This window comes from Mixophyes fleayi, chromosome 7 (genome assembly GCF_038048845.1).
Source record: "Mixophyes fleayi isolate aMixFle1 chromosome 7, aMixFle1.hap1, whole genome shotgun sequence".
In the NCBI taxonomy this organism is placed as follows: Eukaryota; Metazoa; Chordata; class Amphibia; order Anura; family Limnodynastidae; genus Mixophyes; species Mixophyes fleayi.
In genome coordinates this window covers 17,945,813-17,965,050 of record NC_134408.1, presented here as the reverse complement: position 1 = coordinate 17,965,050, position 19,238 = coordinate 17,945,813, and the positions used below count along the sequence as shown (strand labels likewise).

The following is a 19,238-nucleotide window of genomic DNA, read 5'->3' as shown; positions in this document are numbered from 1 at the left end:
GGAGCACAGAGGAAGGAGAAGGAGGAGAGGGAGCACGAGGAGGAGGAGGAGAGGGAGCACGAGGAGGAGGAGGAGGAGGAGGAGAGGGAGCACGAGGAGGAGAGGGAGCATGAGGAGGAGAGGGAGGAGAGGGAGCACGAGCAGGAGGAGAAGGAGAGGGAGCACGAGGAGGAGAGGAGGAGAGGGAGCACGAGGAGTGAGGAGGAGGAGGAGAGAGAGCACGAGGAGTAGGAGGAGGAGGAGGAGAGAGAGAGCACGAGGAGGAGGAGAGAGGAGGAGGAGAGAGAGCACGAGAGGAGGAGGAGGTGGAGGAGGAGAGGGAGCACGAGAAAGAGGAGGAGGAGGAGGAGGAGAGGGAGCACGAGGAGGAGGAGGTGGAGGAGGAGAGGGAGCACGAGAAAGAGGAGGAGGAGGAGGAGGAGAGGGAGCACGAGAAGGAGGAGGTGGAGGAGGAAAGGGAGCACTAGGAGGAGGAGGTGGAGGAGGAGAGGGAGCACTAGGAGTAGGAGGAGGAGGAGAGAGAGGGAGCACGAGGAGGAGGAGGAGAGGAGCCGAGGAGGAGGAGGAGAGGGAGCACGAGGAAGAGGAGAAGGAGCATGAGGAAGGAGGAGGAGGAGAGGGAGCACGAGGAGGAGGAGGAGGAGGAGGAGAGGGAGCACGAGGAGAAGGAGGAGAGGGAGTACGAGGAGGAAGAGGAAAAGGAGAGGGAGCACAAGGAGCACGAGGAGGAAGAGGAGGAGGAGGAGGAGGAGGAGGAGGAGGAGGGAGCACGAGGAAGAGGAGAAGGAGAGGGAGCACGAGGAGGAGGAGAAGGAGAGGAGCAGGAGGAGGAGAGGGAGCAGGAGGAGGAGGAGAAGAAGAAGGAGGAGGAGGTGGAGGAGGAGGAGGAGAGGGAGCACGAGAAGAAGGAGGAGGAGGAGGAGAGGGAGCACGGGGAGGAGGAGGAGAGGGAGCACGAGGAGGAGGAGGAGAGGGAGCACGAGGAGGAGGAGGAGAGGGAGCACGAGGAAGAGGAGAGGGAGCATGAGGAAGAGGAGAGGGAGCACGAGGAGGAGGAGGAAAGGGAGCACGAGAAGGAGGAGGAAAGGGAGCACGAGAAGGAGGAGGAAAGGGAGCACGAGAAGGAGGAAGAGGAGGAGGAGGAGAGGGAGCACGAGGAAGAGGAGAAGGAGAGGAAGCAGGAGGAGGAGGAGAAGGAGAGGGAGCAGGAGGAGGAGGAGGAGGAGACGGAGCAGGAGGAGGAGGAGAAGAAGAAGGAGGAGGAGGTGGAGGAGGAGGAGGAGAGGGAGCACGAGAAGGAGGAGGAGGAGGAGGAGGAGGAGGAGGAGGAGAGGGAGCACGAGAAGGAGGAGGTGGAGGAGGAGAGGGAGCACTAGGAGGAGGAGGAGGAGGAGAGGAGCACGAGGAGGAGGAGAGGGAGCACGAGGAGGAGGAGGAGGAGGAGGAAGGGAGCACGAGAAGGAGGAAGAGGAGGAGGAGGAGAGGAGCACGAGGAGGAGGAGGTGGAGAGGGAGGAGCGAGGAGGAGGAGGAGGAGGAGAGAGGAGCCGAGGAGGAGGAGGAGACGGAGCACGAGGAGAGGAGGAGAGGAGCACGAGGAGGAGGAGGAGGAGGAGGAGGAGGAGAAGGAGGAGGAGGAGGAGGAGGAGGAGAGGGAGCATGAGAAGGAGGAGGTGGAGGAGGAGAGGGAGCACTAGGAGGAGGAGGAGGAGGAGGAGGAGGAGGAGGAGGAGGAGAGGAGCACGAGGAGGAGGAGGAGAGGAGCACGAGGAGGAGGAGGAGGAGAACGAGGAGGAGAGGAGGAGGAGAACGAGGAGGAGGAGGAGGAGGAGGGAGCACGAGGAGGAGGAGGAGGAGGGAGCACGAGGAGGAGGAGGAGGAGGAGCACGAGGAGGAGGAGGAGGAGGAGGAGGAGGAGGAGAGGGAGCACGAGGAGGAGGAGAAGGAGACGGAGCAGGGAGGAGAGGAGGAGAGGGAGCACGAGGAGGAGGAGAGGAGAGGGAGCACGAGGAGGAAGAGGAGAGGAGGGAGCACGAGGAGGAAGAGGAGGAGGAGGGAGCACGAGGAGGAGGAGGAGAGGGAGCACGAGGAGGAGAGGGAGCACGAGGAGGAGGAGGAGGAGGAGAGGGAGCACGAGGAGGAGGAGAAGGAAAGGAGAGGGAGCACGAGGAGGAGGAGGAGAAGAGAGCACGAGAAGGAGGAGGAAGAGGAGAGAGAGCACGAGAAGGAGGTGGAGGAGGAGGAGAAGGAGGAGGAGAAGAGAGAGCACGAGAAGGAGGAGGAGGAGAAGAGAGAGCACGAGAAGGAGGAGGAGAGAGAGAGAGCACGAGAAGGAGGAGGAGGAGATGAGAGAGCACAGAAGAGGAGGAGGAGGAGGAGGAGGAGGAGGAGAGGAGGAGGAGAAGAGAGAGCACGAGAAGGAGGAGGAGGAGAAGAGAGAGCACAAGAAGGAGGAGGAGGAGGAGGAGGAGGAGGAGAGAGAGCACGAGAGGAGGAGGAGGAGGAGGAGAGGAGGAGGAGGAGAGAGAGCACGAGAGGAGGAGAGAAGGAGGAGGAGGAGGAGGAGGAGGAGAGAGAGAGCACGAGAAGGAGGAGAAGGAGAGGAGAGGAGGAGGAGGAGGAGGAGAGAGAGCACGAGAAGGAGGAGAAGGAGGAGGAGGAGGAGGAGGAGGAGAGAGAGCACGAGAAGGAGGAGAAGGAGGAGGAGGAGGAGAGGAGAGAGAGAGCACGAGAGGAGGAGGAGGAGGAGAGAGGAGGAGAAGAGAGAGCACGCGAAGGAGGAGGGAGGAAGAGAGAGCACTCGCGAAGGAGGAGGAGGAGGAGGAGAGAGGAGGAGGAGAGAGAGAGCACGCGAAGGAGGAGGGAGGAGGAGGAGGAGGAGGAGGAGGAGAGGAGGAGGAGGAGAAGGAGAGGAGAAGGAGAAGGAGAAGGAGAAGGAGAAGGAGAAGAAGAAGAGAAGAAGGATGAGGAGGAGGAGAAGAGGGAGCACGAGGAGGAGGAGAGGAGCACGAGGAAGGAGGAGGAGGAGAGGGAGCACAAGAAAGGAGGAGGAGGAGAGGGAGCACAAGAAGGAGAGAGGAGGAGAGGGAGCACGAGGAGGAGGAGAGGGAGCACGAGGAGGAGGAGGAGGAGGAGGAGAGGGAGCACGAGGAGGAGAGGGAGCACGAGGAGGAGGAGAGAGAGGGAGCACGAGGAGGAAGAGGAGAGAGGAGAGGAGCACGAGGAGGAGGAGGAGGAGGAGGAGAGAGAGCACGAGGAGGAGGAGGTGGAGGAGGAGAGAGGGAGCACGAGAAAGAGGAGGAGGAGGAGGAGGAGGAGAGGGAGCACGAGAAGGAGGAGGTGGAGGAGGAGAGGGAGCACTAGGAGGAGGAGGTGGAGGAGGAGAGGGAGCACTAGGAGTAGGAGGAGGAGGAGAGAGGAGCACGAGGAGGAGGAGGAGGAGGAGGAGAGGGAGCAGGAGGAGGATAGAGGAGAGGAGCACGAGGAGGAGAGAGGAGAGGGAGCACGAGGAAGGAGGAGAAGGAGCATGAGGAAGGAGGAGGAGGAGAGGGAGCACGAGGAGGAGGAGGGAGGAGGAGGAGGAGGAGGAGGAGGAGAGGAGAGCACGAGGAGGAGGAGGAGAGGGAGTACGAGGAGGAAGAGGAAAGGAGAGGGAGCACAAGGAGCACGAGGAGGAAGAGGAGGAGGAGGAGGAGGAGAGGAGGAGAGGGAGCACGAGGAGGAGGAGAAGGAGAGGGAGCAGGAGGAGGAGGAGGAGAGGGAGCAGGAGGAGGAGGAGAAGAAGAAGGAGGAGGAGGTGGAGGAGGAGGAGAGGGAGCACGAGAAGAAGGAGAGGAGGAGGAGGAGAGGAGCACTAGGAGGAGGAGGAGGAGGAGGAGAGGGAGCACGAGGAGGAGGAGGAGAGGGAGCACGAGGAAGAGGAGAGGGAGCACGAGGAGGAGGAGGAGGAGGAAGGGAGCACGAGAAGGAGGAGAGGAGGAGGAGGAGGAGGGAGCACGAGGAAGAGGAGAAGGAGAGGGAGCACGAGGAGGAGGAGAAGGAGAGGGAGCAGGAGGAGGAGGAGGAGGAGGACGGAGCAGGAGGAGGAGGAGAAGAAGAAGGAGGAGGAGGTGGAGGAGGAGGAGCGAGAAGGAGGAGGAGGAGGAGGAGAGGGAGCGCGAGGAGGAGGAGAAGGAGGAGGAGGAGGAGAGGGAGCACGAGTAAGAGGAGAAGGAGAGGAGCACGAGAGAGGAGGAGAAGGAGAGGGAGCAGGAGGAGGAGGAGGAGGAGACGGAGCAGGAGGAGGAGGAGAAGAAGAAGGAGGAGGAGGTGGAGGAGGAGGAGGAGAGGGAGCACGAGAAGGAGGAGGAGAGGAGAGGAGGAGAGGGAGCACGAGAAGGAGGAGGAGGAGGAGGAGGAGGAGGAGGAGAGGGAGCACGAGAAGGAGGAGGTGGAGGAGGAGAGGGAGCACTAGGAGGAGGAGGAGGAGAGGGAGCACGAGGAGGAGGAGGAGAGGGAGCACGAGAAGGAGGAGAGGGAGCACGAGGAGGAGGAGAGGAGCACGAGAGGAGGAGGAGGAGGAGGAGGAAGGGAGCACGAGAAGGAGGAAGAGGAGAGGAGGAGAGGGAGCACGAGAAGGAGGAGGTGGAGGAGGAGAGGGAGCACTAGGAGGAGGAGGAGAGGGAGCACGAGGAGGAGGAGGAGAGGGGGCACGAGGAGGACGAGGAGAGGGAGCACGAGGAGGAGGAGAAGGAGAGGGAGCACGAGGAGGAGAGGGAGCACGAGGAGGAGGAGGAGGAGGAGGAGGAGGAGGAGGAGAGGGAGCACGAGGAGGAGAGGAGAGGGAGCACGAGGAGAAGAGGAGGAGAGGGAGCACGAGGAGGAAGAGGAGGAGAGGGAGCACGAGGAGGAAGAGGAGGAGGAGGGAGCACGAGGAGGAGGAGGAGAGGGAGCACGAGGGAGGAGGAGGAGAGGGAGCACGAGGAGGAGGAGGAGGAGGAGAGGGAGCACGAGGAGGAGGAGAAGGAGAGGGAGCACGAGGAGAAGAGGAGGAGGAGGGAGCACGAGGAGGAGGAGGAGAGGGAGCACGAGGAGGAGGAGGAGAGGGAGCACGAGGAGGAGGAGGAGGAGGAGGAGAGGGAGCACGAGGAGGAGGAGAAGGAGAGGGAGCACGAGGAGGAAGAGGAGGAGAGGGAGCACGAGGAGGAAGAGGAGGAGAGGGAGCACGAGAGAGGAAGAGGAGGAGAGGGAGCACGAGGAGGAAGAGGAGGAGAGGGAGCACGAGGAGGAAGAGGAGGAGGAGAGAGAGCACGAGGAGGAGGAGGAGGAGGAGGAGGAGGAGAGGGAGCAGAGAAGGAGGAGGAGGAGAGAGGAGGAGGAGGAGAGGAGAGAGGAGCACGAGAAGGAGAGGAGGTGAGGAGGGAAAGGAGCACTAGGAGGGAGGAGGAGGAGGAGAGGGAGCACGAAGGAGGAGAGGAAGAGGGAGCACGAGGAGGAGGAGGAGGAGGAAAGGAGCACGAGAAGGAGGAAGAGGAGGAGGAGGAAGGGGAGCACGAGAAGGAGGAAGAGGAGGAGGAGGAGAGGGAGCACGAGAAGGAGGAGGTGGAGGAGGAGAGGGAGCACTAGGAGGAGGAGGAGGAGGAGAGGGAGCACGAGGAGGAGGAGGAGGAGAGGGAGCACGAGGAGGAGGAGAGGGAGCACGAGGAGGAGGAGGAGGAGGAGGAGGAAAGGGAGCACGAGAAGGAGGAAGAGGAGGAGGAGGAGAGGGAGCACAGAAGGAGGAGGTGGAGGAGGAGAGGGAGCACTAGGAGGAGGAGGAGGAGGAGGAGAGGGAGCACGGAGGAGGAGGAGATGGAGCACGAGAGGAGGAGGAGAGGGAGCACGAGGAGGAGGAGGAGGAGGAGGAGGAGGAGGAGGAGGAGGAGAGGGAGCATGAGAAGGAGGAGGTGGAGGAGGAGAGGGAGCACTAGGAGAGGAGGAGGAGGAGGAGAGGGAGCACGAGGAGGAGGAGAGGAGAGGGAGCACGAGGAGGAGGAGGAGGAGGGAGAACGAGGAGGAGGAGGAGGTGAGAACGAGGAGAGGAGGAGGAGGAGGAGAACGAGAGGAGGAGGAGAGGAAGAGAGGGAGCATGAGAAGGCAGGAGGAGGAGGAGGAGGAGGAGGAGAGGGAGCACGAAGAGCAGGAGGAGGAGGAGGAGAGGGAGCACGAGAAGGAGGAGGAGAGAGGAGAAAGAGGAGGAGAGGAGAAGGAGGAGGAGAGGGAGAAGGAGGAGGAGAGGGAGAAGGAGGAGGAGAGGGAGAAGAGGAGGAGCAGGAGGAGGAGGAGAGGGAGCACGAGAAGAAGCAAGAGGAGGATGAGAGGGAGCATGAGGAGGAGAAGGAGGAGAGGGAGCACGAGAGGAGGAGAAGGAGGAGAGGGAGCACGAGGAGGAGGAGGAGGAGAGGGAGCACGAGGAGGAGGAGGAGGAGAGGGAGCACGAGGAGGAGGAGGAGGAGGAGAGGGAGCACGTGAAGAGGAAGAGGAGTAGGAGGAGAGGTAGCACGTGAAGAGGAGAGGAGGAGGAGGAGAGGGAGCACGTGAAGAGGAAGAGGAGGAGGAGGAGAGGGAGCACGTGAAGAGGAAGAGGAGGAGGAGGAGAGGGAGCACGTGAAGAGAGAGGAGGAGGAGGAGAGGGAGAAGGAGAAGGAGGAGGAGAGGAGAAGAGAAGGAGAAGGAGGAGGAGAGGGAGAAGGAGAAGGAGGAGGAGAGGGAGAAGGAGGAGGAGGAGAGGAGAGAAGGAGGAGGAGGAGGAGAGAGAGAGGAGAAGGAGGAGGAGGAGGAGAAGGAGAGGAGAGGGAGAGAAGGAGGAGGAGAGGAGAAGGAGGAGGAGAGGGAGAAGGAGGAGGAGAGGGAGAAGGAGGAGGAGAGGGAGAAGGAGGAGGAGAGGGAGAAGGAGGAGGAGAGGGAGAAGGAGGAGGAGAGGGAGAAGGAGGAGGAGAGGGAGAAGGAGGAGGAGGAGGAGAGAGGAGAAGGAGGAGAGGGAGAAGGAGGAGGAGAGGGAGAAGGAGGAGGAGAGGGAGAAGGAGGAGGAGAGGGAGAAGGAGGAGGAGGAGATGAGCAGAGAGAGGACGAGAGAGAGCACGAGAAGAGGAGAGGAGGAGGAGGAGGAGAGGAGCACGAGGAGGAGGAGGAGGAGGAGAGGGAGCACGAGGAGGAGGAGGCGAGGGAGCACGAGAAGAGGAAGAGGAGGAGGAGGAGAGGGAGCACGAGAAGAGGAGGAGGAGGAGAGGGAGCATGAGAGAGGAGAGAGGAGGAGAGGGAGAAGGAGGGAGGAGGAGGAGAGGGAGAAGGAGGAGGAGGAGGAGAGGGAGAAGGAGGAGGAGGAGGAGGAGGAGAGGAGAAGGAGGAGGAGAGAGGAGAGGAGGAGGAGAGGAGAGGGAAGGAGGAGGAGGAGGAGAGGGAGAAGGAGGAGGAGGAGGAGAGGAGAAGGAGGAGGAGGAGGAGAGGGAGAAGGAGGAGGAGGAGGAGAGGGAGAAGGAGGAGGAGGAGGAGAGAGGAGGAGGAGGAGGAGGAGGAGAGGGAGAAAGAGGAGGAGGAGGAGAGGGAGAAGGAGGAGGAGGAGGAGGAGGAGAGGAGAAGGAGGAGGAGGAGGAGGAGAGGGAGAAGGAGGAGGAGAGGGAGGAGGAGGAGGAGAGGGAGGAGGAGGAGGAGAGGGAGGAGGAGGAGAGGGAGAAGAAGGAGGAGAGGGAGAAGAAGGAGGAGAGGGAGAAGAAGGAGGAGAGGGAGAAGAAGGAGGAGAGGGAGAAGAAGGAGGAGAGGGAGAAGAAGGAGGAGAGGGAGAAGAAGGAGGAGAGGGAGAAGGAGGAGGAGAGGGAGAAGAAGGAGGAGAGGGAGAAGAAGGAGGAGAGGGAGAAGAAGGAGGAGAGGGAGAAGGAGGAGGAGAGGGAGAAGGAGAAGGAGAGGGAGAGGAGGAGGAGAGGGAGAATGAGGAGGAGAGGGAGAAGGAAGAGGAAAGGGAGAAGGAGGAGGAGAGGGAGAAGGAGGAGGAGGAGAGGGAGCACGAGAAGGAGGAGGAGGAGGAGAGGGAGCACGAGAAGGAGGAGGAGGAGGAGAGGGAGAAGGAGGAGGAGGAGGAGGAGAAGGAGGAGGAGGAGAGGGAGAAAGGAGGAGGAGGAGAGGGAGCACAAGAAGAGGAGGAGGAGGAGAGGGAGCACGAGAGGAAGGAGGAGGAGGAGGAGAGGGGAGAAGGAGGAGGAGGAGGAGAGGAGGAGGAGGAGAGGGAGAAGGAGGAGGAGGAGGAGGAGAGGGAGAAGGAGGAGGAGGAGGAGGAGAGGAGAAGGAGAGGAGGAGGAGGAGAGGGAGAAGGAGGAGGAGGAGGAGAGGGAGAAGGAGGAGACGAGGGAAAAGGAGGAGGAGGAGGAGGAGAGGGAGAAGGAGGAGGAGGAGGGTGAGGAGGAGGAGGAGAGGGAGGAGGAGGAGGAGAGGGAGAAGGAGGAGGAGAGGGAGAAGGAGGAGGAGAGGGAGGAGGAGGAGAGGGAGAAGGAGGAGGAGAGGGAGAAGGAGGAGGAGAGGGAGAAGGAGGAGGAGAGGGAGAAGGAGGAGGAGAGGGAGAAGGAGGAGGAGAGGGAGAAGGAGGAGGAGGAGAGGGAGCACAAGAAGAGGAGGAGGAGGAGAGGGAGCACGAGAAGGAGGAGGAGGAGGAGAGGGAGAAGAGGAGGAGGAGGAGGAGGAGGAGAAGGAGAAGGAGGAGGAGGAGAGGGAGAAGAGGAGAGGAGGAGGAGGAGAAGGAGGAGGAGGAGAGAGGGAGAAGGAGGAGGAGGAGAGGAGAGGGAGAAGGAGGAGGAGAGGGAGAAGGAGGAGGAGGAGGAGAGGGAGAAGGAGAGGAGAGGAGAAGGAGGAGGAGAGGAGAGGGAGAGAGGAGGAGGAGGAGGAGGAGAGGGAGAAGGAGGAGGAGGAGGAGGAGAGGGAGCATGAGGAGAAGGAGGAGGAGGAGAGGAGGAGGAGGAGAGGGAGAAGGAAGGAGGAGGAGGAGGAGGAGGAGGAGAGGGAGCACGAGGAGGAGGAGGAGGAGCACGAGGAGGAGGAGGAGGAGGTGGAGAGAGAGGGAGCACGAGGAGGAGGAGGAGAGGGAGAACGAGGAGGAGAGGGAGCACGAGGAGGAGGAGCAGAAGAGGGAGAACGAGGAGGAGGAGAGGAGAGCGAGGAGGAGGAGGAAGAACGAGAAGGAGGAGGGAGAACGAGGAGGAGCAGGGAGAACGAGGAGGAGGAGCAGGGACAACGAGGAGGAGGAGGGAGGAGAGGGACAACGAGGAGGAGGAGGGAGGAGAGAGACAACGAGGAGGAGGAGGGAGGAGGAGAGACAACGAGAGGAGGAGGAGGGAGGAGAGAGACAACGAGGAGGAGGAGGAGGGGGGGAGAGAGAGAACGAGGAGGAGGAGGAGGGGGGGGAGAGAGAGAACGAGGAGGAGGAGGAGGGGGGAGAGAGAGAACGAGGAGGAGAAGGAGGGGGGAGAGAGAGAACGAGGAGGAGGAGAAGGACGGGGAGAGAGAGAACGATGAGGAGGATTGGGAGAGAGAAAAAGCTGGAAGGGGTAGAGATTGCTTGACACTTGTGGATTAAACCTCCATTTTGATTGAAGACCTGAGATATATAAAGATACATTTTTATTAAATTTATTTTTATCATTATTATATATATATATATATATATATATATATATATCTATCTATCACTCATGTCTAGTAAAAGATCTCATCCTATTTGACAACAACAATGGTGATGCTCATAATGAGCTGTTTAACTGCTGTTTTTTTAGTAGGTGCTGTCTCCAAATGTACTAAAGGCCCATATGTACAATTGTCTATGGAAACATATATTTTGTATAATTCTGCTAAATAAATTGTATGGGGAAGCTTTAAAAAATGGGTCTAATGTGACTTTAAGACTTTAAGTATTCCTGTGTTATTGTCATAGGTAGCAAACAAATTGTGGGAATACAGGGATAAGAAAAGCAAATTTTAACTTTATTACAGATCACTAATTGTTATAAAGGAAATATTATAATGTAGGGCAGTGTTCTTACAGTCCGGTTTCTGGCAGTCCTGACAGATTGCAGATGAATCCCATACTGACGGCCAGAGCTGGGAACGTTCTGACCTGTTGGATTCGGCAATGATGTATGGCTGGAATCAAGAAAGGGTGCCGGGGGGTAGGGGCTGGATAATGGCACATACCCCACTGTCCCTGTTCTGTCCATTTTGGAAACATCAGGTGACACCAATGGCAGCTTGTAATGCACCGGCTTTAGTCGCCCCGGCTTAAGGAACTACATCATGCCAGCCTGTATGATGTGGCTAAGCTGGCATACCTGTGAACAGTCCCAGCTTTCCTGGAAGTGTTCCTGTTGCTGGTAACCAAAAGGGGCATAGGCTGACCAAAAAAGTCTGACCCTAGAAGGACATGATCTGGGTGGATCTAGTTGTGTTTTTCGGGTAGGTCAGACAATAACCTCTTTTTCCAGTTGGGTACGACTTGGGAACGACTGGTTCTGAACCTGAATACCACAGCTAGATATTTGGAAAATTGAACAGGGTCATCAGTGGGGGGGGGGAAACAACAACACTTACATTGATATTTTTATTTTAATATTTAAAAGTATTTTTTACAAATGGGCTTTTACTTCCCTTCATGCTGGCTGAGTGTGGGCAGAGGGTGGTGTTGGCACTGCCACTGTAACCTCCGAAAGGCTGCAGAATATATATCTCCTTGGCATGCAGATAGGTTTAATGGAAATATATATAAACTCTAACCACACCCTGAGAAAAAAAAGTTATCACCAAGATTATGTCACTGCGATGACCGGCCACAACCTTTACACCGGAATGTTTATTTAAAAAGAAAAATACTGCCATTGAATGCTGCCAATCAAATGTTACCAAACGTGGTTAGCGGTAAACAGTACCTGGCATGCAGAACACATCCTTGTTGCCACCCATTGCCATAAATCCCTGAAGAGAAATAAACAGCAATGCTACAACTCAAGTGTCAGAAAGAGAGGTGTGTGTATATATATATATATATATATATATATATATATATATATACATACACATACAAATATTAGCATTATCTTTTCCCCCCAATGCAAGCCGAGTCTTCTGGGCGACAGTAAATTGGGTAGCCACAGCTATGAGCCTGGCTCCCATGCCACACCTCACGCTGCAAACTGCTCATTCTTATAGATAAATCACCCCTGTATGTAATAGAGTACAAAGCAGAAGACTACAATGAGCTGACTGTATATATAAGCCATGTGACAGGTAAACAGACACCCACCTGTGCTCAGCTCACACCTGCCGCAACATTTCCCAAGCTCCTTGTTCCCTGGGGTCACCCACCAGTACAAGTCACCAATCTATCTACGTCAGGCAGACTCACATCCTATTTTTTTTTCACTGCTGCTGTATGTAGTTTATGTTGCTAGCATCATGTTTACCTTAAGGTTCTTGCCCTCCAAACGTTATCTATGTATTTTAGACAAATATCAGCAGGCAGGCTGACATCAGCGGACGTAAGGAACCTTCAGCTGTTGTGGAACTATAAGTCCCAGCATACCCTGAAAGCCTCTGCTGGGTCTTGTAGCTCCACAATAGATTTAGGGTCACAGATTGCCAACCTTAGTTACTCTGGTATAATGTCTATATCAACACCATGTATGACATCATTGACCAGACAATGCTAATCTATCTTTATAAATGACACCTCTGTGTAGAACAAGCTGGCACCGACACACTGTGGGTTGGTATCCTGGCCCCTTGGCAGACAGCCTGGCTCCACAGTGATATAGATTAAAAGAGCTGTATACACACAACCTGGGATGATAGGGTTAACAAGGAGAAGAATTACATACATTGCATTACCTAACACCCCCCCCCCCCCCAAATCAAGACTTACCTCTCCCCACCACTGGGATCCTCTCTCTCTCTCTCTCTCTCTCTCTCTCTTCTGGGTGTCTAGGAGTGCAGACAGCCCCAGGCCATGTATGGTCCACCAAGACCAGGGTGCAGAAGAGACCTGACAGGCAGCTAGCAGTGCCAGGCTGGCAGGTGAGGGGCAGTACCAGGCTGCAGCCTACTTGTCCCCGTTCCCCTCCAGCTCTTGGTATCGGTACAAAGGCTTCCGGAGGAGGCTGCCTGGGATCCGTCTGGAAGGGGGGAGCCAGGTGTCCTGACAATGCCATCACTGCCCCCTGGTGGTAGAATAGCAGAATACCCTACCTCCTCCCTCAAATCATGTTAACCCGTACAACCATGAACTACTGCATTCATTAACCCGTGCACCCCTGCATTACTGCTATCATTAACCCGTGCATTCCTGTATTACTGCTATAATTAACCCGTGCATCCCTGCATTACTGCTATCAATAACCCGTGCATCCCTGCATTACTGCTATCATTAACCCGTGTACCCCTGCATTACTGCTATCATTAACCCGTGCACCCCTGCATTACTGCTATCATTAACCCGTGCATCCCTGCATTACTGCTATCGTTAACCCGTGCATCCCTGCATTACTGCTATCATTAGCCCCGGCATCCCTGCATTACTGCAATCATTAACCCGTGCACCCCTGCATTACTGCGATATTTAACCCGTGCATCCCTGTATTACTGCTATCATTAACCCGTACAACCATGAACTACTGCATTCATTAACCCGTGCATCCCTACATTACTGCAATCATTAACCCGTTCATCCATGCATTACTGCCACATTAGCACCCCCCCTGCATCCGTGCATCACTGTTATCCTTAACCCATGCATCCCTGCATTACTGCTATCCTTAACCCGTGCATTACTGCAATCATTAACCCGTACACCCATGAACTACTGCATTCATTAACCCGTGCACCCATGGATTACTATAATTTTTAACCCCTGTAACCATGCATTACTGTTATCATTAACCAGTGCAACCCTGCATTACTGTAATCATTAACCCATCCAACCATTCATTACTGCAATCATTAGCCTGTGCACCATGCATTACTGCTATCATTAACCCGTTCAACCATTCATTACTGTAATCAGTAATCCATGCAACTACTGCAATCATTAACCCCTGCATTACTGCTATCATTAACCTGTACAACCATTCATTGCTGCAATCATTAACCCATGCAACAATGCATTACGGCTATCGTTAACCGGGCAACCATTCATTACTGTAAACATTGGCCCATGCAACCATGCATTGATGCAAGGTGTAAACATGTTCAGGCATGCATCGCTGCAACAGTAGTCCATGCAACCATGCATTATTGCTATCACTAGCCCATGCAACTACTGCAACCATTAACCCTTACATTGCTGCATTACTGAAATCACTAACCCGTACAACCATGTTATTACTGTGATCACTAACCCGTGCAACTGCTGCCATCATTAACCCGTGCATTACTGCAATAATTTGCCTGTGCAATAATGCATTACTGCAATTATTAACCTGTGCGGCCATGCATTACGGCAATAATCAACATGTGCAACTAGGCATTACGGACATCCTTACCCTGTGCGACCATGAGTTACGGCAATCATTAATCTTTGTAACCATTCATTACTGCCTTCATTGACCTGTGCAACCATGCATTACTGCATTCATTAACCCATGCATTTATTGCAATCATTAACCTGTGCAGCCATGCATTAATGAACTCATTAACCCATGCAATCATGCATTACTGCAGTCATTGATTGTAATCCTACTGCAAGTTTAGGTAGTCTGTGGTTTTCCAGCTGGTGTGAAACATACTGGGACTTGTAGTGCCACATCAGCTGGAGAGCCACAGGTTGCCAACAACTCTCCTAGTGGCACATAGTGATATTAGCTGTTATTTTATGACAGTGAAACTAAGTCTTACACGAGGTATAATAACATGGGCAGACATTTATATAGACAGAACCACAACTTTCACATGAGCTCTTGCTTAGCCCACAGAAGTCATACAATGCAGTGCTCCTCTCAGAGTGCTACATTCAGTAAAATAATTATAGGGATATATCAACAAAACTATAAATATATAAATTTCTAGGTGTCGGTACAAAATTTAGCGCAAGTAACAATAAAACCATATCATTTCTTTATAGGACATCTCAAATTAGGAAATTAGATCACAATTAAACATCTGTGCTAAAATATATCAGATCATCAAATATAGTGATAGGTACATTGGAAGTTGGGCAAAGCCAGGCCGGGATGCCGGGCAAAATAGGCCACCTGTGGAGGTCCAGCATGTGGATCATAGAGAATGCTGAGACTTGTAGTTCCACAACAACTGCAGCCAAAGAGATTTAGGATTTGGATTCATTTTAAGGCAATAGTATTTATATCAGTGATGGAACACATGCGGCCCTCTTAGTGTTCTCCTCCAGCCCCCAGCTCCTCCCTACGGTCAGATGTGCTTGTTATAGCGGTAACACTGTATAAAATGCTGCTGATATGTTATTACAGATAGGTGTCTCCTTCTTTGATTAAATGTATCATTTTAACTTGATACTGAAATAAAGGGTAATGTGCGCCCCCCTTTTGAAGGGGCGGTGCGGCCTCTGAAGTGTATCAGGTTACCCGTCACTGATTTAGATTATAAAGTTAATGCTCATATTTGTTTGTTGTTGTTTTTTTTACTTTATATCTCAGTTAGGATAGGAGGCCCTCCTATGCAATGACCCCTCAGTCCTTAGGGACCTCGGGCAATTGCCCCTGTATTAAAACGGCCCTGTTTCATAAAAATAAAGGTATATTAACCCCTTTCATTTTCAAATACCTGCAGGAAGCTAAGAGTTTGATTAGAAATTATATGTGTCCTGGCAAAGAGCTATCAACATTTAGATATACTCATACTTGACAACCTTTGAAACGTTCATTCCGGGAGGTCCTGGGCAGGGGGCGTGGCTGGAGGGCAGGAGGGACGGGGGCGTTGTCAATCGCGTCTTTTTGGTCCCGCCCCGCGACAAAAGCATCATTTTGTCGCGGGGCGGGGCCAAAATGACGTGATCGTCGGTTTGAGTTGTAGTATGCGGGATACTTGCCTGCTTTCCCTGGAGTCCGGGAGACCTACCCGAAGTTCTGGAGTCTCCCGGGCATTCTGGGAGAGTTGGCAAGTATGGATACAGGGGCGCGCGCAGGATTTTTAGGGGGGGGGTCAAAGAAGCGTGGGGTACTTCGTTAACGGAGGGGAGGGGTTTCTGGAGACCCAGAAACCCCCCCTGCATGCGCCCCTGGGATATACTTCAATAGACAGCTTACAACAGCCAACATCATGTTCAGAGCATAATTCTTGCATCGCCAGCTACCCATAAAATGGCATTTTATTTGAACATGTTTCATTTCTGATAAAAACAAATATGTGGTAAGTAGGAGTGAAAATGAGGTTGGGTCAGCAAAGGGAATGAAGAGACAGGTCCATGTTATGTAATATTCTGTAACTTGAATACAGCTGTGTTTGGGCGTTTGTCTTCTGGGTAGCAACAAGGTCTTGTGTGTTCGGATAACATTTGGGAATTAAATCTCTGTAGTAAGTGCACTGACAACGATCGATGAAACGTAAACCACTAAAGGGCAGACAGTGAAAATTTGTAAGAATGACTGAAAAAAACATGTTTTTTAATAGCAGGGTTGAAGAAAGAAGCGTCACACACACACATCTTCCTGTAGAGGGCAGCAGAGAGCCCGGCTTGCACTAGTGTCATAAGACAAAATGGACACTGTCCTTTAAATAGATATGCGCATATCACCCATGTTAGATTACCTCAACTCAGGGGCTGGCTGGGCAGAGGGGCATCTGTCCCCCGGGCCAGCCCTATAGTGGGCTACCTTGTGCTGGGTCCGTGGATTACCAGCTTTTTTCCCCATTTAAAATGTTCCTGATAGGCTGCTGAGCCAAGCCCACCACTGCGGCTAAAATTGTTCGCTTATTCTGCACAGAGAACTTTATTTCCCTGAATATTTTATTAAAGGACAATAAAAAACGGCTTTCGTTGCCTATTACTTACTTCTCATTTAAATTTTGCTTAATAACACATGAAGCTTTGTCCTGATTGGTCGGCAAATTGGAAGGTTCCCTGCTGCTGTATCATGGCCACGCCCCCATTGTTTAGTGGCCACCACCCCCCACCCCCCGTCCCGCTGCCAGAGAGACCAATGTTGTGGGGTATGTCTTAGTACTGTAAGTTTGCTATATAATTTGTATAATGCATCCACTACAGTCAATTATAAGGTTATTAGAAGTCACCAAGGAGTTTTCTGACCATATAAAGGTTTTGGCTGCATTCAGAGTTTGCATGATTCATGGTGCACGTTCATCACATTAAATCATCTTTAATATATATATTAACATATAAACCACAGGGAATAAGATCTTTTCACATTCAGTATATAAAATACGAGATATTATACTGTGCAGTTCGTCAATATATAGGAACCTTTATAGGGACAGAAACCTACCAGGACATATCTTTAAAAGCTGGGACTATGCCTAGAAAAGTAGGGACATTTGGCAACTGTAATGACAGCAGAACAGACCATTTACACAGATTTAGTTTTTTTTACATAGAATTTACATAGAATTATTAATGGGGCATTATACAAATATATTTTCTAAAATGAAGGTCATTTTCAACAATTAAATCTGCATATGTTAATCATGTTATTATTATTATTATTATTATCATCATCATCATAATAATCAAGGAGCTCCCAGAGGAAGGGTAATTAAGAGCCACCTCCGCTGGGTGCCTTCTCATTCGGTAGTCCGGGAGGGCTCCATGAAATTCGGAAGCCTCCTGGTCAATCTGGGAGAGCAGGCAAACATGCATTACTTTCTATTTTCATATTAGTTTTTAGCACGGCGGCTTAGTGGTTAGCACTTCTGCCTCATAGCACTGGGGTTATGAGTTCAATTCCCGACCATGGCCTTATCTGTGAGGAGTTTGTATGTTCTCCCTGTGTTTGTGTGGGTTTTCCTCCGGGTGCTCCGGTTTCCTCCCACAATACAAAAAACATACTAGTAGGTTAATTGGCTGCTATCAAAATTGACCCTAGTCTCTCTCTCTGTCTGTCTGTGTGTATGTTAGGGAATTTAGACTATAGCCCCAATGGGGCAGGGACTGATGTGAGTGAGTTCTCTGTACAGCGCTGCGGAATTAGTGGCGCTATATAAATAAATGATGACGATGATGATAGCACCAGCAACACATATGCACACATACACACACACATGACCATACAATATAATGTAGTAAGTAGATCTTTGTCTGCTTTATTTTCTGCTCAAATCAACATAATTTACAGTTACAATAACCTGTGCTGCACAGAAAACTCCTTTAACCTCAATTAATTGTGTAGGAAGTGCAATATATCATGTTGGAAGACATGTTACATATGTTGATTTAAAGCCTGTTAGGCAAGGAAGATGTTTCCTGCAATTTGCTGCCATCTAGTGGATGCAAGTAAAATATCTACGTGTACACTAATGTAACTACTACCTGGGACAGTGATACTGCTGGCCTCAAGTAATTAATCAACGTTAATTCAAGAAAAGAGTGCTTGTGGCTGGATCACGTAGAAATAACTTATTATAGAAATGTATTTTAATTAGTGGCGCAGTGCAAAAAGAGTACTGATCTTTGATATTGTGTTGTGTTTTTGTATTGAAAATAAAGTAAAAAACCATGTTGGAAGAAATATATATATTCTTTGGTAGCTTTTCTAAAGGAAATACCATGCTAATTAGGCATTTTCATTTGTGAGTGACCAACACATCCTTTAGCCTGAATGCACAGGAGGGGGTCATTAGATTTTAATCCTGAGTCTTAGAGACATAGAAAACCTAACAGCAAATCACAGATTGATGTTAATTTTGTTAAATTTAAATTGTGTTAAATTCAAGTTTAGAGAATATATTACATCCTGATGATAACCGTTGAATGTAATATCTCAGACTTTGTGGTGCCAGCTAGGATGCACACATAGTTACCAACTATACTGCATTCTATACTGCATACTGTAAGTTCTTTATTAACAACAAATTTCATAGAACCTACATATTACTCAGGACTTTGCAGAGAATGTTTAATCATACACATCAATCCTTGCCTCAATGTTAGGCCTTGCCTATATTACATTAGCACACAGACACACATAAGGGTTAATTTTGTCCAAAGCCAATAAACTGACTAGAACAAAGGTTGGTAATGAACTCATGACCCCAGTGCTAAAGCAAGTACTAATTTAGAGGAGCACAGAGTGAACATAGTCACACAGTCTATGTAGCAGGTTAGTGTGTGATTGGATGATGATGTCACACAGTGAGCGCAGTCACACAGTCTATGTAGCAGGTTAGTGTGTGATTGGATGATGATGTCACACAGTGAGCGCAGTCACACAGTCTATGTAGCAGGTTAGTGTGTGATTGGATGGTGATGTCACACAGTGAGCGCAGTCACACAGTCTATGTAGCAGGTTAGTGTGTGATTGGATGGTGATGTCACAGCGCAGTCACACAGTCTATGTAGCAGGTTAGTGTGTGATTGGATGATGATGTCACACAGTGAGCGCAGTCACACAGTCTATGTAGCAGGTTAGTGTGTGATTGGATGGTGATGTCACACAGTGAGCGCAGTCACACAGTCTATGTAGCAGGTTAGTGTGTGATTGGATGGTGATGTCACACAGTGAGCGCAGTCACACAATCTATGTGGCAGGTTAGTGTGTGATTGGATGGTGATGTCACACAGTCTATGTAGCAGGTTAGTGTGTGATTGGATGATGATGTCACAGCGCAGTCACACAATCTATGTAGCAGGTTAGTGTGTGATTGGATGATGATGTCACACAGTGAGCGCAGTCACACAGTCTATGTAGTAGGTTAGTGTGTGATTGGACGGTGATGTCACACAGTGAGCGCAGTCACACAGTTTATGTAGCAGGTTAGTGTGTGATTGGATGGTGATGTCACAGTGGGCGCAGTCACACAGTCTATGTAGCAGGTTAGTGTGTGATTGGATGGTGATGTCACACAGTGAGCGCAGTCACACAGTCTATGTAGCAGGTTAGTGTGTGATTGGATGATGATGTCACACAGTGAGCGCAGTCATACAGTCTATGTAGCAGGTTAGTGTGTGATTGGATGATGATGTCACAGCGCAGTCACACAGTCTATGTAGCAGGTTAGTGTGTGATTGGATGGTGATGTCACACAGTGAGCGCAGTCACACAGTCTATG

At 52.2% G+C, this 19,238-nt stretch overlaps 1 protein-coding gene across 1 annotated transcript in view; it reads right to left on the bottom strand.

Moving 5' to 3' along the window:
* Window positions 1-12,153, bottom strand: part of RAI1 (retinoic acid induced 1) — a 113,987-nt gene extending 101,834 nt beyond the window's left edge. The window contains exon 1 of the mRNA XM_075179200.1: window positions 11,911-12,153. The gene's annotated coding sequence lies outside the window, so the exon portion shown is untranslated. The remainder of the gene's footprint in view (window positions 1-11,910) is intronic.
* Window positions 12,154-19,238: the final 7,085 nt, after the last annotated feature.